Here is a 17,309-nt window from a genome sequence, read left to right on the forward strand (position 1 = left end):
AATTAAAATATATCTGTTTACAGAGCATACTTGTGTCTCAGTTCAGATCAAATTTCATTTTGGTCTTAGATATAATGTGCATTATATGCCCATATATACATATAAACATGTATGTATATACATATGTGTATGCATATAGGTGCAGGGTGAAGAAAATACTCAGAGTTTTACAAAAGTACTTAGTTCTTATCTTCTGGATAAATCACAAAAGTAAAATTTGTCTTTCCTTCTGGAATTTCCCATAGTAAATTTTAACTAAGGACAAATTATTAATTTATAGCTTTGAATGGAAGGCCTAACTCTGAGGTTTTTCACAGATTTTAGGTTAGTGCTCTGAATCTTTTTCCTTTCTAGGTCGAAACCTTCTAGTTTGCTCTTACCTTCCTAAAAGCACTCTAACCCAACCCATGTGATCTACAGTCTTGCAAAGAGTGCTGCAGAGCTAACGGCAGAAAGCACTGTCCTTTAAAATCTATTTTATCAAAAACTACCCAATACAAAATACAATTTTCTTTTTATTCCTTATTTAAGCTGTGACCACCTATGCTCCACAGACCCCTCTTCCTTGCTAAGCGCTGTCCCAGTTCCCCTGGGCCTCAGGATGATGAATTACCTCTGGTGCTTGTCAGCATTCGCAGCGCTAACTGCCGTGTGCCTGATCCAAACGGTGCTGAAGTCAATGCAAAGAATCTCATTGACTTCGGGAGCCTTCTGGATCAGGCTCCAAACACAGGGAAAATCACAACGGCAGTGGTGCTAAACAGGCTATTGGCACTGCAAAGCATTTCACACAAACATCTGCAGTGGTCTCACACATCTAAATACATCGCTTTTTTTTCTTTCTTTCTTTTTTGGAAAGCCTCTCCACACAATGCAATCCCCAACACCAGCGTGCTATGCTGCCTGCTGTAAAACCTTCGACTTCACATTGCCAAGACAGGACAGTTTAAAAAAAGAAACATAACCCTGTGAACAGCAGCAAAGAAAACATCAGCAGGAGGGGACGGTAAAGAGAGAACGCCTGCGAATGAAAAAGGAAAAAGAGATTGGAGTTGTAATCCCAGGAAAGAACGAGGAGCAGCCCTGTCCCACAGATATAAAGGGAAGGAGGAGGAGGAGGTGGTGGTTAGTGGGAGATAATGGGGGGAGGGTCATCGCATGCCCCGTTTGGTTGCTGAATGTTAGATCAAACTCTGCAGCTTACCTTTGTAAACACAACCCCAAAATACCAACCCAAAGTGTCACTCGGTTGTGCTATGTGATCAATATCATCCCGATGGCAGGATTTTCCTCCACTTAGTGAAGCCGCTCCAAGCCCTGGAGTGGATTATTTTTAGGCTGGTGATGGGAAGATCAGCTGCTGCCTCCTATCGAGTTTCCAAAGTGCACAAACTCTTCTTGCCTTTCTCATACGCTGAAGGGGGCAGGAAACTGGGAAGAGACAGGCAAGCAAAAAGCACCAATTTTTCGCCTCCTGAAGCTACAGTCCCCTGGGATTTCTTCTGCTTGCTTTTATTTTCATTTTTCCCTCTCTGGAGCAGTAAGATTCCAAGAAGCTGCATTGCAGCACATGGACTATTGGCAGATGGCTATTCTGAAGTAATTGATTTAGACAAGGTAGTCTAACTTTTGGCAGGCTTGCAGAGATTCAGCTTTTGATTTCTATGTAATTAATCTTGGATAATTTGAATGTGACAACATAATTTTGCATGTCTTCCACTGTATTAAGCAGAAAAGTCTACTCAGATATTTTACTTTACTCACTTACCTAAGTCCCTCCAGCTATTCTGCTTAAAATACTGACCAGATCTCGCTTTTTGATCCACAGGTCTGCTTCTTGTGAAATGCCTTTTTATATACTTGAAATAAAATTCCAAACTAATTTGATGCTCATACCAGGAATACAGTTTTCAACACAATAGCCCTTATTTACATGGGATAACTTTTTTAGTTGCAAGATCCATTATATATGTTTACTTAGACGTGAAGAAATCCCAAGAGAGCCCACATGTGGTCCGTTGGTTTGTTTGCTCATTTTCTCACAGCACCATCAAACAAAGATGAACCAAGATTCGGATTTTTCCATCGTGACAGTTTCACTTGAGCCTTACAATTTGAGGCCATATATTGCAAAGATCTGGGACTTGTGGTGCAGCACCAGACATGTGGCAATGCAGGGTGGTTTTGAGTACACTGTTGGAATCACAGAATAGCCTGAGCTGGAAGGGGGACACAAGGATCACCCAGACCAATTCCAGTTCAGTCATTCAGTACTGAAGCTGGAGACCCTTGGGACAGAATTCTGCGTAGACCTCACAGAATCCAGGGATTGCATCTAGATCATTAGAGAGCAAATGGTTTCCAAGGGATTGAGGTCAAAGATGTTTCCATGTTTCCATGAATGGGGTTACAGAGAATGTTAAGCTGAGAATGGACTTGGATGGCTGAGGCCAAACACTGCAGGATTTATCAAAACCTTGGTAAACCCAGGCTGCTCCTTTTTCTTTGATGTTTCAAACTTGACTGTTGTAGGGATAAGAAATCAGAAACCTCAGAGCTAATTAGTACCTTTTGTTAGCTCCCATTGATTTGAAATACCAACACAGCTTTACATTTCAACAGACCTCAATAGTCCTCCAAGGCATTTTAAAATCTTTGACTTGTGTTTAGTTTTTTTTTTCCTTTTATTTCTTCCCTTTTCATGTATGAAATGCTTTAGAAAAAAGATTATGGATTGGAAGTCTCTGAGTTCTGCTATATATCTATGTTTGTTAAAGAAGATTTTTTAAAAAATAAAAAATTTTTAACGCATCGAATCATCTGAAATAGTACTGTCATGTAATATTTTTGAAAAAACATTTAATTTCTGACAGAAGTGAGTAACATTTATGGTCACAATTTTCTTCACCAAAACATGAATATTTAGTTCACTGTTATTCAGTTCTGTCTTTTCTACAAAATTGTTTAAACAGAAAGGAAAAAAATAAGGCAAAATGAACATGGAATCAGCCAGCATGTTTCATTTTGCTGTTTCTAAATGGGGCACTTTCATTTCTCTACATGACAAGCTGAAGTGTTTTGAAATGCATCTAAAAAGGATTACGAAAAATGAAAAGCTCTGAAATGTCAGAACAGTCGGCTCTGATCTGGCATTTTGTATGAGGGCTTTTCGATTTGTCAGGGGGAAGGAGAAGGGACAGAGAGGGAAAAAATGGTAATTACAGGAATTCAAAATGTTTCAGGGAATGTTTGGACGTTTAAATGAATGGAAACAACCACAGGCCGAACCTCAGGTACCCCCACATCCAGCACGTCACCGGCTTTCCCAGGCAGCCTCCAGAAGACGAGATCTGGTACCGACATCTCCCCAAGCCGAGGCTGATTCAGCTGCAGAAGTGCCCGCGGTGCGGGACCGAACCGGGCACGGCACCGCCAGCACCGGGACTGCCGCACTGGCAGCGTATGCGGTGGCGGAGGGAGGCATCGCGGGGAGGGATGCGGGGAAGGATGCAAGGAGGGATGCAGGGAAGGATGCAGGGAGGAATGCGAGGAAGGATGCGCCACCCCTCGGGCTCCCGCGGCCGCCGCTGCCGCGGCACTCACCGGCGGCAGGGTCCCTCCGCAGGCGGGTGGCCCCGCGGCCCCGGAGCGAGGGGAGTGCCTGACCATGGCGGATGGGCAGCTTAAAGGCAGAAGCTGCTTCACCTGATGGCTTCGGGGAGGGAGAGGCAGAATGCAAAATATTCTAAGCGGATCTTAACAAAATCGCTGAGTTTTGGCTCCTTCGTTCTGTGAAATCCACGGCCCGGCCGGCACTGATTTCCACACCCTGATGGGCTTCCATCAGCTTAACCAGCTGAACCTAAAAGAACCAAAATGGTGGAGGAATAACATGTGTGGGAAAAGGTTTTCATAAATTAGGACTCACCAATGTGAGGGAAATGACCCAATAGGCGCTGCAGTGTGGATTTCTTTGCCACAGGTCCTGGCTGAGCACTCTCCACCTGAACTGTCTTGGTTTATTTCACTCACTAACCAGAAAAGGAAGGTGGCTGCACTCTGGACCCTGCTCATACAACAAGCTGTTCTGGTTTCAGCTGTTCTGGTTTCAGCTGCCAGCAGCTCTCTCTGTCATTTCCCATATTGTGGGCCAATCCATAAGTACCCTTCTACAGCATTTATGGCAATCAAAGCACTGGACCCTAAAGAGTTTCCACTTATTAGCCAAACTCAGAGAGATGCCTGCAGGCTCCTTGTCATTTCCATTTCTTGGGTGAAGAGCTGAGGTCACCATCATTTCATCCACTAAAGTAGATTTTTTGTAGAAAACCTCTCATTGTGCTGAACTGGACAAATTCCTTGACTGATTTTAAACCAGTTTACATAATTTATACCAGGGCTTTATGCTAATAAAAAATTCAGAGTCAATTATATAAGTTATGGACTATCAAGTCTTTATTTTGCTTCTAAATTTGTCACAGTGACAGAATCCCCACAGTGCTGTGTCAGAACTCGTGCACCATATAAAAAGATCAGACTGACACAGCTTTCCAGATTAACTTTATTTACACTTACAACCCTACTTAAAAAAAGAGCTTGCTGTTTTCTTATTTTTTCTTTTAATTACACATTGCTCATTTTATCTAAAGAAAAATTAATGGATCTAACAAGACAATTGTAATGAAGTAGCAAAGACTTAACTTTTTATTTAAATTTTTTTAATGTCATAGAAAATTCAGCCTGTTCTTTGGATAAATTCTCTGTCTGTTTAAAATATTTATTGTTATTAAGGGGGAGGGGGGAAGGAGTAGAAGCTTAGTATTATTTGAAATATTTTCCACAGCTTTTTTTAAAAGTTATCATGCCTGGTTTCTATGGGGAAAAGTGTTGTGGAAAATATATACAGCAAAATTTCAACAGAGCAATCTAAGTAGTGAACAACTCTATATGGAGAAGGATGAGAAAATCCCAGACCTCAGAGTTCATCTCTATAAAAGGTGTAGAAAGCCACAGGCCTTGAACAGGGATTTACAAAGCTTCTGACCTTTGAGGGATAACGGCGCCGTGGTGAAGTCAGAGGCACCAAATACGATGCTACCATTTGCCTGGGTATCTTTTGATCTTGGCAAAAGTTAGGCCCTGCACACAACACAAATTTTCAGATCTCCAGGTTTACCTGTTCTGTTTGACAAAAGCTGTTTTATTAAAACAACAAACAAAACAACCTCAGAACAAACCACCAACACAGGCAACCAAACACATGTGGTTTGCACTTCACTATTTTTTTCCTTCAAAAACCCACAAAGTCTGAGAGGTATTCCTTTCATATTGAAGGGCTTTTCAAGGCTGTCAAGGATAATGCAAGATCTCTACATCCTCTGAGAATAGAGGAGTTGCATCATAAATATCATAAAGTAAACCTTATGTACTACAATTTAGATTCTACCAAACGCATAGACCCACTTGTACTATAAATTACAATGATATTGTAGATTTTACATGTATGTCTGTGTGTGAGGAACTGAAGAAAAGGGGATTCTTTTTGTTTTAAATAATCACAGAATCATTAAGGTTGGAAAAGACCTCCAGGGAAATCAGGTCCAACCTGTGACCAATCTCTACCTTGTTACCCAGCTCAGAGCACTGAGTGCCAGCCACATCCAGACATTCCTTGGACACCTCCAGGGATGGCGACTCCCTCCTCTGTGCTATATTGAATTTGAGTCTTCTAGGCTGACACTGGACAATTCAGACCATTCTTTTGCATTGCCCAGAAAATCTTCATTATTTCTAACCCAGCCAACCCATCAGTCAGATTTTAAACCTTCTGCAACCAAATCAGAACTAATGTGGGATCAGGTTCATTTTCTCCCATTAAACTCAACAAGGCACTGACATTGTTCAGTCCCATTTACAAATGTTGGCTTTTAGACACGTAGTAGTCAGAAATAATTTTAGGTGTTTAATTTCAGAGTGAATGCCTGAAAGGGGCATTAGATACTCAACAGAGAACTTGCCTCATGGAGGATTAAATGGCAGATGCTTGACTGCTTATGTGTCTGCCTGCTACTAGACTCCCTATATAGCATTCAGAGAGAAAAATACATTTTCAGATGATTATTCTTTTCATTCTAAACCAGATATAGAAGACAGTGGGAGCTAATTCCACCCTGGATATGACTATCTCATCCCCTGGAGAATGACAGTGTCTATATGGTTAAAGTTTTGAAAACTTTACTTGTATCTTTCTCTTAATTTCTTCTTTTGAGGTATGGAAATAAAATTTCAGCCTGATATATTTTTGCATGTGTATTTTAAAAGGGCAATAACCATGACAAGTGTCTGGTAGAGGCCATCCCCACCATTTTTACTACACCTGGTAGAACCCACACAGAATGTCTCCCACATGCCTTTCCATCTCTCATTGTAATTCCAGAAGTTTTCCTACTTGAGGCCTGCCACATTCTACGCTGGGAAAAACGTATAGCATAAGGAAAAACAAATCATCAAAGCTATTAGAAATCTCTTTGATAGGAAAAGATTAAATTCATTTGCCTATACTAACCCTGAAATCTGACATGTGTTGCATACAAAATATAGTTTGCTTTTTTTTTCTGTTATTTGTTCCATATAGAATACATTCTTTAAAAATCCACTACCTTAAGAGGATGTATTTTAATCCTTAAAAGAGTCCTCTCTTTTTTTCCAGGAAAGATATGTAGTGCAGTGCCTTGCTTTCAGAGAAACATTCAACCATAAAGGGTCCCACATCTGTGTTTTATCTAAATCCTCATCCTCTAGTCTCTGAAGCTGCATATCTGTAAGCTGGAAACTTCTTAACATATCTCTGTTCAGACTTCTGGGAACAGAAAAGAACTTCTGTTCAGATTCATTTCCATAAAAAGAACAAACCCCAAATACATTTAAAATCATTGTGATCACACTTTATGTTGTATTTCAGTTAATGATTGATCATCCAGGTAATTCAACTGCTGCAGATTAAGTTCAGGATTAAGTTGAGGATTTAATACACTCTGCCCTGTCCTTTGTATTATTTGCTATCCCTGTATTTAGCACAAAATACTGATGTCCTGGATCTCAGATTTTTTCTCATTTTCTTCTACCTGATGCCATCTGCTACCCTTGCTGGAGATCAGGGAATGGTAATGTAAATCTAAAGTCCATTTTATAGTGCACAGAACTTTATTAAATGTCACTTTACATGGATTAAAATTGGGAATAAAAATTAATCAAAATATCAAAATTAAAATTACTCATTTACAGTAGGACGTGCCAATGGCCCAGCAGTGGAAGACAGTGTCTTAGCAGAAAACAAATTTGAAAAAAAATTAAAACTTCCTAAATTATCCAGCAATCAGCATACTGCAGAAACTTTATGTCACAAGGAATGTTGCAGCCAAAACACTTTCTGAAGCTCCTGGGTAAGGTTATCTAAGGTACTTGTGTAATACTTCATCACAGGCCTGTGACACCAGTCTGACAGCGTGGTCAAAGGGTTCATATAGGTAAAGAAAAAATGGGATAAATACTTACAACACTATTGGTTCAGGTCCAAGACAATGACAATACCATATGGTAGAGAAATTATAGAACATTACACTGCCTTTGCGGTGAAAACAGCAGTTCCTGGGGAACAGTAGCAGCAAAACACCTCCCTGAAGTGCACAGTGATTCCAGGCAGACTCTTGGCAGACAGCATAAGATTTACTAATGTGACTTTAGGGACATTTACATCAAATTTGCTGTAATAAAGCAAAAGGTCTGAGAAATGTAAAAGGGAATTAAACAGACTTTCATCATTGTTCAGTCTCTTTTACATCTTGTCCCTGTAGCAGTGAAAAGCAGCACCATCTCATTTCAAGTGGTTCAAATGGGTTCTTCTGTGTCTTTGCATAAGAAATGCTGGCACACTGAGGCAATCTGGCCACCATCAAAATAATATGACCAAAACCACCCTAGCCAAATCTTCACTTTGTGAATTGGTATGTAAATGGACTGCACTCAGGTCTTCTGCTGAACTGATTCTTCCCTGCTCCCAGTTATCTCAGGAAGACCCTGCTGGTCTATGTGCAATGCTGTGTGTAATGTGTTAAGCATTCTCACTCTAGCTGCAATTAAAAATTAACCCCATCTGTACAATCCAGACCCAAATCTGCTGTAGATGCATCATCATCCAGCAGTTGCTTCAAATTACAGGGTTTTATCTACAATGAAACTGATTTTGTGAGCCAACTTGCATCAACTGACTGCAAGATGGGGCTGAGGGATGACTGAGAGAAGTTGAACACAACTGGGTTTAAATTTGAACCATAAGGCAACAGCCACTATTGGTAAGAATCATAGACATATGACATGTATTCAATTATATCCTCAGGAGGTCTCTATCCTCTTCAGAAAATTCTAGATGGAAATAGGAGTTCATATGTCCAATACTCAGTTCATACATTGTAGAGTGCCCTGAGCAGCTGATGTTCGTGTGAACTCTTTTATTTAGACTAAAACACCACAACAAACTCACTTTATCTGTTGCTATGGCAATACTATGTTGTTGGAAAAAAGTAGCTAATGCTATTGTGATTCATGTCATTCCACAGAACTGAGAAAGAAACTGTGAGAAAAAGTGAGGGGAAAAGAAAGGAGAGACACTTTAGAGGATGTCTCTGGGAATACTTGTGTCTTCCAGGGAAAATACAGCTGCACATCCTTCTTACTTTCATTGAGCAGACCCTTTGTAGGTGGCTTCATCTGAACTGGATATTTGGCTAAATCACTACTCAGCCCAGGTAGCTGGTGCTTAATTAAACTGATTCAATGCTAGTTGATAGGAAAACCACAACTAGCAGAATTGGTTGGAATTTTATTTTGAAAAGTTTTTTTGTTATTCTGTCTCACTCATTAAAAAAAAGAAATAAGAAGTATTTATGTTATGCATTTCCTTTTAACTTACAAAAATTTTTCTTATTTCTACTTTTTTCTCCCTCTTTTATTTCTTCCCTCCTTTTAGAAGAAAAACACAGAGGAAGAAACTGAAAAATCTTATTTTTCTGATGTTTTTAGGGTCCATCATACCTTGTATTTGTAGAGATGATAATTATGATAACATTGTGAAAACTCTTATGTGTCAAAAATTTATCTTTTTCCTATGACATTTATTTCAGTATTTTCAAAATGCAAAATCCGAGGCTCCATATTTTGAAAGTTTTAACTTGTCTTCTTAAGAAGCAGTGTTAACAGTGTTCCTACTGAAGCTGTGAGGAGATGCAGATTCCTGAACTCCTGAGGAAACTTCCAGAGCTAAAGAAAGAGATATTTAATTAATAGAAGATGGGGAATATATAGAACAATTATTCATATATGGAAGCAGTTATTCAATGTATTAAACATTTTATTATGTCTGGGGAACCCAAAAAAGTGGGATCCTGATAAATAAGCTGAAATGCTATTTTCTAGTGGATAATTTACCACAGTTTCTGGGCACAATTTGAACAGTAAAAACCAAGATTCTTGTTTAGAAAGCTTTCTCTCCTGCAAAAATGCATTTCAGCTTTCACCAAGAAAATTTACAAGGGTGGAATAGTTCTCTTATCAAACCATTCTGTGTTTTGATATCAGGTATCACCAGTAAAAGTGACACTACAATTTTGAAACAACCTTCTTTTCACCCTCAGTTTGAAGCATTCAACTCTGGTACCTGAACAAGATGTACCAGTATCCAGGCATATTCCATCTACATATGGAGCTGTGAGAAGAGTGACACAAGGGGAAGTTCCTCCTCCCAGCTAAAAACTCTTGTTTTCAGACCAACAGGTGTCATTCCCCCTAAGCTCTAAGAAACACATCAATAAAGACAGAAAGTTACTGGTTGGAGCTGTGGAATACTTGATATGGGGAAATGGGAGCACACATACGAGGCAAATCAGCCTGAAATTTAACCAGGAGACAAAAATAATTGATGGAATCGTTGTGTGCTTGTGTTCAGTGTGGCTGTGGTCAGTGCCACGAGGAGCTCTGGCTCCAGAACAACATCCCCTTAAAGATACCTGCACTTTCAGCCTCAGTACAGCTAAGCCAGCCTAAGAAAAATATTTCCATGTCAAAGATACATACTTTAGGTAGTTTTGCACAGGTGGTGAGGGCTAAAGGAGATGTAATGCATTTCAAACACTCTGACAGGTAAGAGATCTAACTGGCACCATTCACAGCACAGGTCTTTGCAAGTGCTGTGCTGTCAGTAGTTGTTAAAATTTTCCAGGAGTCCTTTCTTTAGAGACAAGCTAGAGGTGTGATGTCTGATTGTGGTTTAGAGTATGATTTGAGGTTACATAGTAGTACAAATTGAGATTTGAGTCCCCCATTACCAAAATTTCCTGGATGGGTCTCATTTTGAAAAAAATGACAAAAAAACTTGCAAAGGCAAGGATAAGGGTATCATAATAGGGAAGATGATAAAATTACTAGATAATATCTGTCTCTAAAATGTAGAGCTTTCTGTGTCCCACTCTTTTGCAAGACCTAGCAAGGAAAAAGTCCAGGGTATGTGAGTTACTCAATGTCATCTTAGTCACATCTTGGCCCAAATGGTTACCTCAGCCCCCTGTTTCCCCTCAGGAGGCACTTCAATCAAAATTGCATGAAGCTGATCACCACAAATCAGAGTGAAATCCATCAAAATTGCATGACTGAAACTGCTTAAAACCAAAACCAACTATAAAATCATTTTATAGTGAATGTTCAGTGTCTTCAGTAAAATAGTAATCCAATTACTTACTCCACAAACAGCACAGTACTACTTTTGGGTAGGGTTAATTTAATGAAAAATAGGAATTTATCACAGATGTCCTATGGCCTCTACAAATACATATTCAATTACTTGTTTTCCCAGCAGCAATTACAAGTGAAATTGGGTGCCTGGGTAGTCCAAAATGAGCATTTGCTGGCTGCTGAGTTGGACTGTGAGAAAATCATCTTCCAAAACTTTCCATGGTAGAGCCACAGGAAGATTGTACATGCAGACCTGAGCTCTGAAATGCTCTCAGCAGCTGCCTTGAGGCAAGTGAGCCTAAGGAAATGCAACACAAAATATCTGAGAAGACAGCGGGGCCCAGGGGGCACAGAGCTCCGGGAACTCTCTGGCTCTGCTGCCCATTGCGCAAGCCATGGGGACCGGGAAGTGCATTTCCCAACAGCCTGAATTCCAAAGGTGGGATCAGGAGCCCCTGGTCTCTGCCTGATCTTTTGTACAGCCTTCTGCAATTCACATGCTCATAGAGAAATTAGGAAGAAGATTATTTATCCAGCCCTGCAAATTCCTACTTGGCCTGGGCTCGTGGTTCCATCCCAGGCCTGCTCTGTGGGTCCCTGCCAGCCATGAGCCCGGACACAGGAGCTGCCCAAAGAACAACTCTCCACTTCTTTGTTCCCATCCAGCTTAGGCCTAGGCACAGGGAGGGCGCTTACTTTGAAAGGAAGAGGAGTACATGCAGGCACAAGGGATGCATCTCACTTAAAAGAAAACCACCACTGCTCTAGACCTATAAGAACAGGAATTCCAACTCAACATAGCCATATAAGAAGCAAAAAATAGAGTAATTAGAAACTGCAAGCTGTAATGGCATAATGGCAACAGCAGAAGCCATTCCTTGCGCAACAGCCTTAGATTAGCTGCCTGGAAATCTGTATACAGTAAAAATAGTGATTGTGCTGAGTTCTCCATAGACACATTTTGACATCACTGTTATATTAAGAAGGGTAATTCGTTGCACCTCTGACAATGATTCTCTCAGTTGATTATTACTGTTGCTGTGCCACATGGTGTTCATGCTGCTCTAATAATGGCACTAGATAGTACTGGTCCCACCAGCTGCCAAAATGACATGTGAACACTCCTTTAGGTTGCTAATTTTGAGTTGCTCAGGGTTACACCAGGCTGTGCTACTGCAGCAGTTTCATAGGAGTTTCATAGAAGGCATAGCAGACTATAAGCTGTGTGAATCTATAATTAAACCTACTGCTTTAGACAGACAGAGGTATAAATTGCTCTAGACTAGGCTAAAATAAGGCTCTGTTGTGATTAGGTCACAATTTCAAACTGTGGATCTCTCTCCTACTGAGAGGCAACACACACTTGGCAGACCAAAACCATTAGCAGCAGCCAAGGATGTTCGGTGTCAGGCAAAAAGGAGGCACTATATACACATTCCTGTGCTTTGAGTGAAAGAATTTGTTAATATGTAAAATAAACATGCATTTCATAAATAGTTTTGACATATATTGTGGGCAAACTGCTGCAGCAGATTGAGGATGTTTATGCTCTCAGCCAGTTTAATGACCCAGTGCTCAGATAAAATGAGTGAGCTGGCTGCTACAGTGGTAGAGATTTCTAACAAGAAATATATTAAGAGTGTTATGAACACAGGATGAATGGAAACACATGTATGTGACAGCAGCAGATGAGAAAGTAGAACAAGGGGTAAAAGAATAGCCTGTACTGGTAATGAAGAACACCATTCACTTGACACTGTTCCCAGAACATTGTTCTCAGCAGTAAAATTGAGTCATGTGATATTTAGGGCAAGCCCAAAAGGCCTGCACTGAAGCCCACAGGACAAGATGACTTCACAGCACACAATGCTCCAGCATCCTCACAACAGGATGGCAACAAGGCTGCAGCCTTTCATTCCCCCATTTCAAGCAAACCAGTTAAAATGGGCAAAATCAGCACCTTTTTAAAGGTTTATGGAAGCTGAAGTAAGCAAGAACCCTAAACAACAGACTGACCTATAACAAACACTGACTCCTAAAGGTTTTCAAAGACCCATCAAAACCCCAACTGTTGTCAATCAAGAATAACACCAGAGAAAGGATGAGCACATGACAGACAGTGTCCTTTGCTATCTGTGTTGCACACAAGTGATCCTTGCTGGGGAGACACACACAGGGGCTTGCAGGTGTGATATGGGACTGTGAGCGAGTGAGTGAATGTTTGAGGGAATGTTAGTGCATAACATCAACTTACGCAGAGATTTTATAATTAGGTAAAAAGTTCTCTTCCTCTAAATCTAAGATTTTGTTACATTGAATTTTCCTCTTTTTAGATAAGTCCATGTCCCTTGACGTTTTCACCTTTAGCATTTCTAACAGCTGGCCTGAATATCCCATGAGTATGGCATATCATGCTTGTAACTTGTCAAAAGAAGCCATTGACACTACAAGGAATTTTTTTGCAGAAATCTTTTACTTGTGTGACAATAAATATCAGTTCCCCTCTCCGTTTCTACTTAAAGAGCTCCATTTCCCCCAGTAGTTCTTCACAGTTTCATTATAAAAAGAAAACTAGGCAGGATTTTTGGTCTTTTGCTTTACCAGCTGCTAAAAAAATTCTTTACCAGAATTTTTTGGGGTTGATTTAGAATACCATAGGCTGGTTGATAGAGAAAATATATAAGAACAACAGGCTACCAAAAAAATCATTTGTTCATGCATGGAACAGAGATTTACTTTAAAAAAAAAAAAAAAAAAGAGAGAGAGAGAGAAAAGAAAAAACACCCACAAAATGCTGAACCACGAAATTCTCCCCAACACTGTAAGAGGATATATACAAGTTGGAGGAAAAAGAGTGAAAACCATGAACTACGGAAAGAAAATATCATTCCTGTATCGAGACCCTTAAGTAGGATGGAATTTTTGAAGATTTTAGGGAGGATCAAGATTAAATTGCACTGCTAAAGAATATTTTTTTAAACAATCAAGGTAACAAAGATATTTGCAAGTCTGAATTCAGGGGAAAACTTTTTCTGCTTGTAGACCTGGCTAAAAGCTTAACCATGTCCATGTAATTAGGACAAACTAACCTGGCATCTGAAAAAGCTGAGTATTTGGGGATACCTAGCACTGTTAAAACTCACTTTCCAGCTGGGGAAAGCTGCTGATGTTCCCTCTCTGAGGGTAATCCAAAGTGAAGTTGCTTTCAAATGTTCTCTCCTGGTACTTTTTGAAGGATATTTGAATTGTAAACTTTGACTGTACAAAGAACCTGAGGTATTCAGGCTTCCAACTCATTGCTCATTTGGACACCTGGATTTATGCCGGATGAATCTAAATCATGGTATCAAAAATGATGTGTATATATAAATGTCTGCAATATTAACTTGATTTGCAAAGGTGTTTGGATCCTTTTATAGTAAAATAAATCAGCACTGTTTTATATCCAGACAGGTAATGTCTACACTATCTGTCAAATAGTCTTGGTAAAAAAAAATAATACTTCAGAAGTTTGAAATTACTCTTTAATATTCATATTTCAATTCTGATTTCTTCTGTGTCCATGAGATTGCCAAAAGGAACACAGTCTGTCCAGCAGGCACTGAATTAAACACCAGCATTTCAATCTGCTGCAGCAAAGTAGTTTGCTACAATTCATTTCTGCAGAAAGTCCAAGAAATACACCAGTTCAAGCATAAACTCTGAGCAATAATATTCCTTCCTGCCTGCTTTTCAAAAATTTCAGACCCTTGAACAGTTTCTTGGCCTTTTTCATAAATATGGTAACATTTATTCACCTAACTCTCATGTATGGACAAGCTGTGTCAGCCCAAGAACTGCACAAAGCTTCCAATAACAGCAATGGGTAATTTGAGAGATTTCACCAGGCCCATTCCCTGTTTCCCTTACACTAGTTTGACTTCAGAACTTCAGGGATTTCACTGGAGCTATCCATGGTTCAGCAAAGGAGATTTGGACTTTCTGTTGCTGCCGAGAGGGGAGTTCTGGTACCCAGAAAGGGGAACCCAGAACTTCCCACTACACACTTCCATTGAGCCTTCCTTACCTGTTTCCATAGCATTCACTAAATCAGGTATGTCCTAGGAAAAGACACAACCCTGCAGCTGGGCCCACCTGCACTGCTGCTTATGGAACCTGAATTAGACTGCATGCACACCAAATTAAATCCCAGACCCAGCTGGGCCAGCAGCAGTTTGGCCATTGTTTTTTCAATGCATTTAGCTTTGACCCACACTCCACAAGGCTGCAGTAAGCTTCAGAGAACCACTGTGACATGCTTTTCCTGTCTTTTCACAATACAAGGTGTGGATGTCAGAAAGGGCACAGCAGATCTCGAGACTGGCAATTTGGAAAGGCAGGGCTAATGCCATGCCAGGCAGTTCAGAGGGTGTTGGTGGCAAAGCAGACCCCCAGCCATCATTACTGAGAAGTTTCTTGTCCAGCCATGCCTGATACACGTTAATAGCAGCTCCAACCTCAGAAAATTTCCCTAATTAATAAGCTAAGTTCCATGACGTGCTCCCTGATAGTTAGGGTACAACCTCTAAGCATTAACAGCTCAGCACACACTTACTGAACACCTCTGGGCTTGTCCTTTTGCTCTTACACATCGACATGAATGAATGGACCTCCCTCTTCAGAAAAACAATAATCTGACCGTTTATAGCAACTGAGTGGTGGCCAGAAAGGAAACTCACAGATTTCACTATTCCCAATGGAGTCATATGGCATGGAACATATTTTTTAAATAGCTTTATTCCCACTAATTTTACTTCTATACCAGCATTTCCTTGAAATTATCCAATTTGGCTCTTCTTGTTCAGGGACAATTGGGAATGACAGGATGGGGATATTAGTGAGGGGAAGGGAACATGTGCAGTTCCAAGACCTTGTCCCCACCACGGGATGTGGGAATGAGTACTGCACTAGCTGGTGGTGATGGAAGAGCTGAAATCCCTTCCTCCACACTGGGAAACCTGATCCTGCATGCCACTTTCATGATGCCCTAAACCAGGGTACATGTCCCAAAGATGCAGAAAGCATTATATTCTTTGTTCTGTTCTCCACTTTTCTATTACTAGAATAGCAGAAGTTCTTATGTCCCTGAGTGCTGTGACCCACACAGTCCCTCCTGGAGCAAGACGGCAGTACAAACACAGAGAAAGGAGTTGGGATGTATTTAGCTGAGTAATGTGTGCTCAGAGCTGAGTTTCATCCTTGGATGCTGGAGCAGGCAGCTGATGAACCCCCTGAGCCAGGCAGAGTTATTGAGATCAGAAAGCATAAAATGCTCCCTGGGTTAAAAACAGGGAGAAAGGAAGGGCCTGGGGACTATCCCCTCTGTCTCTTCTGGCAAATACTGCCACATAGCAACAGTTTAGGTAGCTGGAGACTCAATTCAGAAACGCACTCTTGATCTGAACTAAAATATTGATACAGATGCATTTGAACCATTAGTCAAACACTTGATCCTGGGAAAAAAAAAAAGCTGGAATAAATAATCAAGAAATTTTGGTCAGCACATAAAATAAATTAATAGTCAATAAAAATTTACAGAGAATGAATCAAACCAGTATAACTTCAACCTACAAACCCAGACCTGTAGCTAGGAGGAGATGGAGTAGATGCTCTCTGTCATAAGCTCAGTGACTCTCCATAGCTTTCACATAAATAAACTACAGGACTGTGGTTTTCACAAAATGATTTAAATGTGGGGACAGGGCTGGTTGCTGTAGGAATGACTGCAGGAAACTTCCTTGGGGCACACACAGCCAGAGGCAAAAGCCAGAGGGTGGAAAGTCTCTGGCTATGCCCCAGCTCTTGCAGAAACAAACCATAGGTCAAAGCAAGCCAGTGGCTGAATTGTGTCAGTGTTGCACAAGAAAAAGTAAATTATAGAGGTGTATAAATGAGGAATGTGAAGCAGTAATCCTTCTGCTTCACTCCCTTGCAATATCCTGTTTAATTCTGAGCACTACATTATAAGCAGCCCAGAGAAGAACAACAGTGATGATGGGAAGTCTGGAAGATCTGAACCAGAAGAGAGTCTGATCCTGAAAAGGAAAAGTCCGAGCTGAGATGGGGCCTGTTTTCAAGTAGACACATGCCTGCTGAATCTAATCTCCAGATGTGTTTTGGATAAGACAGGAATGAATGGGCTCATATTACAGAAAAGAAGATTTAGCAAAGATTAGGAAAATCTTTGCTATCATACAAATCTCTATATTGCCTGGACAGGTTACCCAGTTAACATCACTGATAGTCTTTAGGACTGGGTTACATACATGTCTATGAAAAGAACAGAAGGACTTAAGATGCTTGTTTGAGGACTGTTTCAGCCCTGTGAGTGAAAGATTTGGTTTTGATATGAAGAGAGAAAAAAAAATCAGTTTTAATTATTCACAAATTTATAAAAATATTCTTACTAGCTTAACCCCATCTAGTATGGCATCTATGATATGTGCCAGATGCCCTAATGTCATTTCTCTGTAAATGAAAGTTGAACC

General features: G+C 40.4%; 1 protein-coding gene across 3 annotated transcripts in view; it reads right to left on the reverse strand.

Annotated features, from left to right (window-relative positions):
• ABCC9 (ATP binding cassette subfamily C member 9) overlaps positions 1-3,509 on the reverse strand; it is a 71,094-nt gene extending 67,585 nt beyond the window's left edge. The window contains exons 1-2 of one of the 3 annotated variants that reach the window (XM_077178394.1): positions 3,289-3,509; positions 1,205-1,431 (exon numbers count right to left, since the gene is read on the reverse strand). The gene's annotated coding sequence lies outside the window, so the exon portion shown is untranslated. The remainder of the gene's footprint in view (positions 1-1,204; positions 1,432-3,288) is intronic. The other 2 variants (XM_077178392.1, XM_077178393.1) reach the window with 2 other exon arrangements.
• Between the last annotated feature and the right edge of the window lie 13,800 nt (positions 3,510-17,309).

Source organism: Agelaius phoeniceus, chromosome 5, assembly GCF_051311805.1.
Source record: "Agelaius phoeniceus isolate bAgePho1 chromosome 5, bAgePho1.hap1, whole genome shotgun sequence".
Taxonomy (NCBI): Eukaryota; Metazoa; Chordata; class Aves; order Passeriformes; family Icteridae; genus Agelaius; species Agelaius phoeniceus.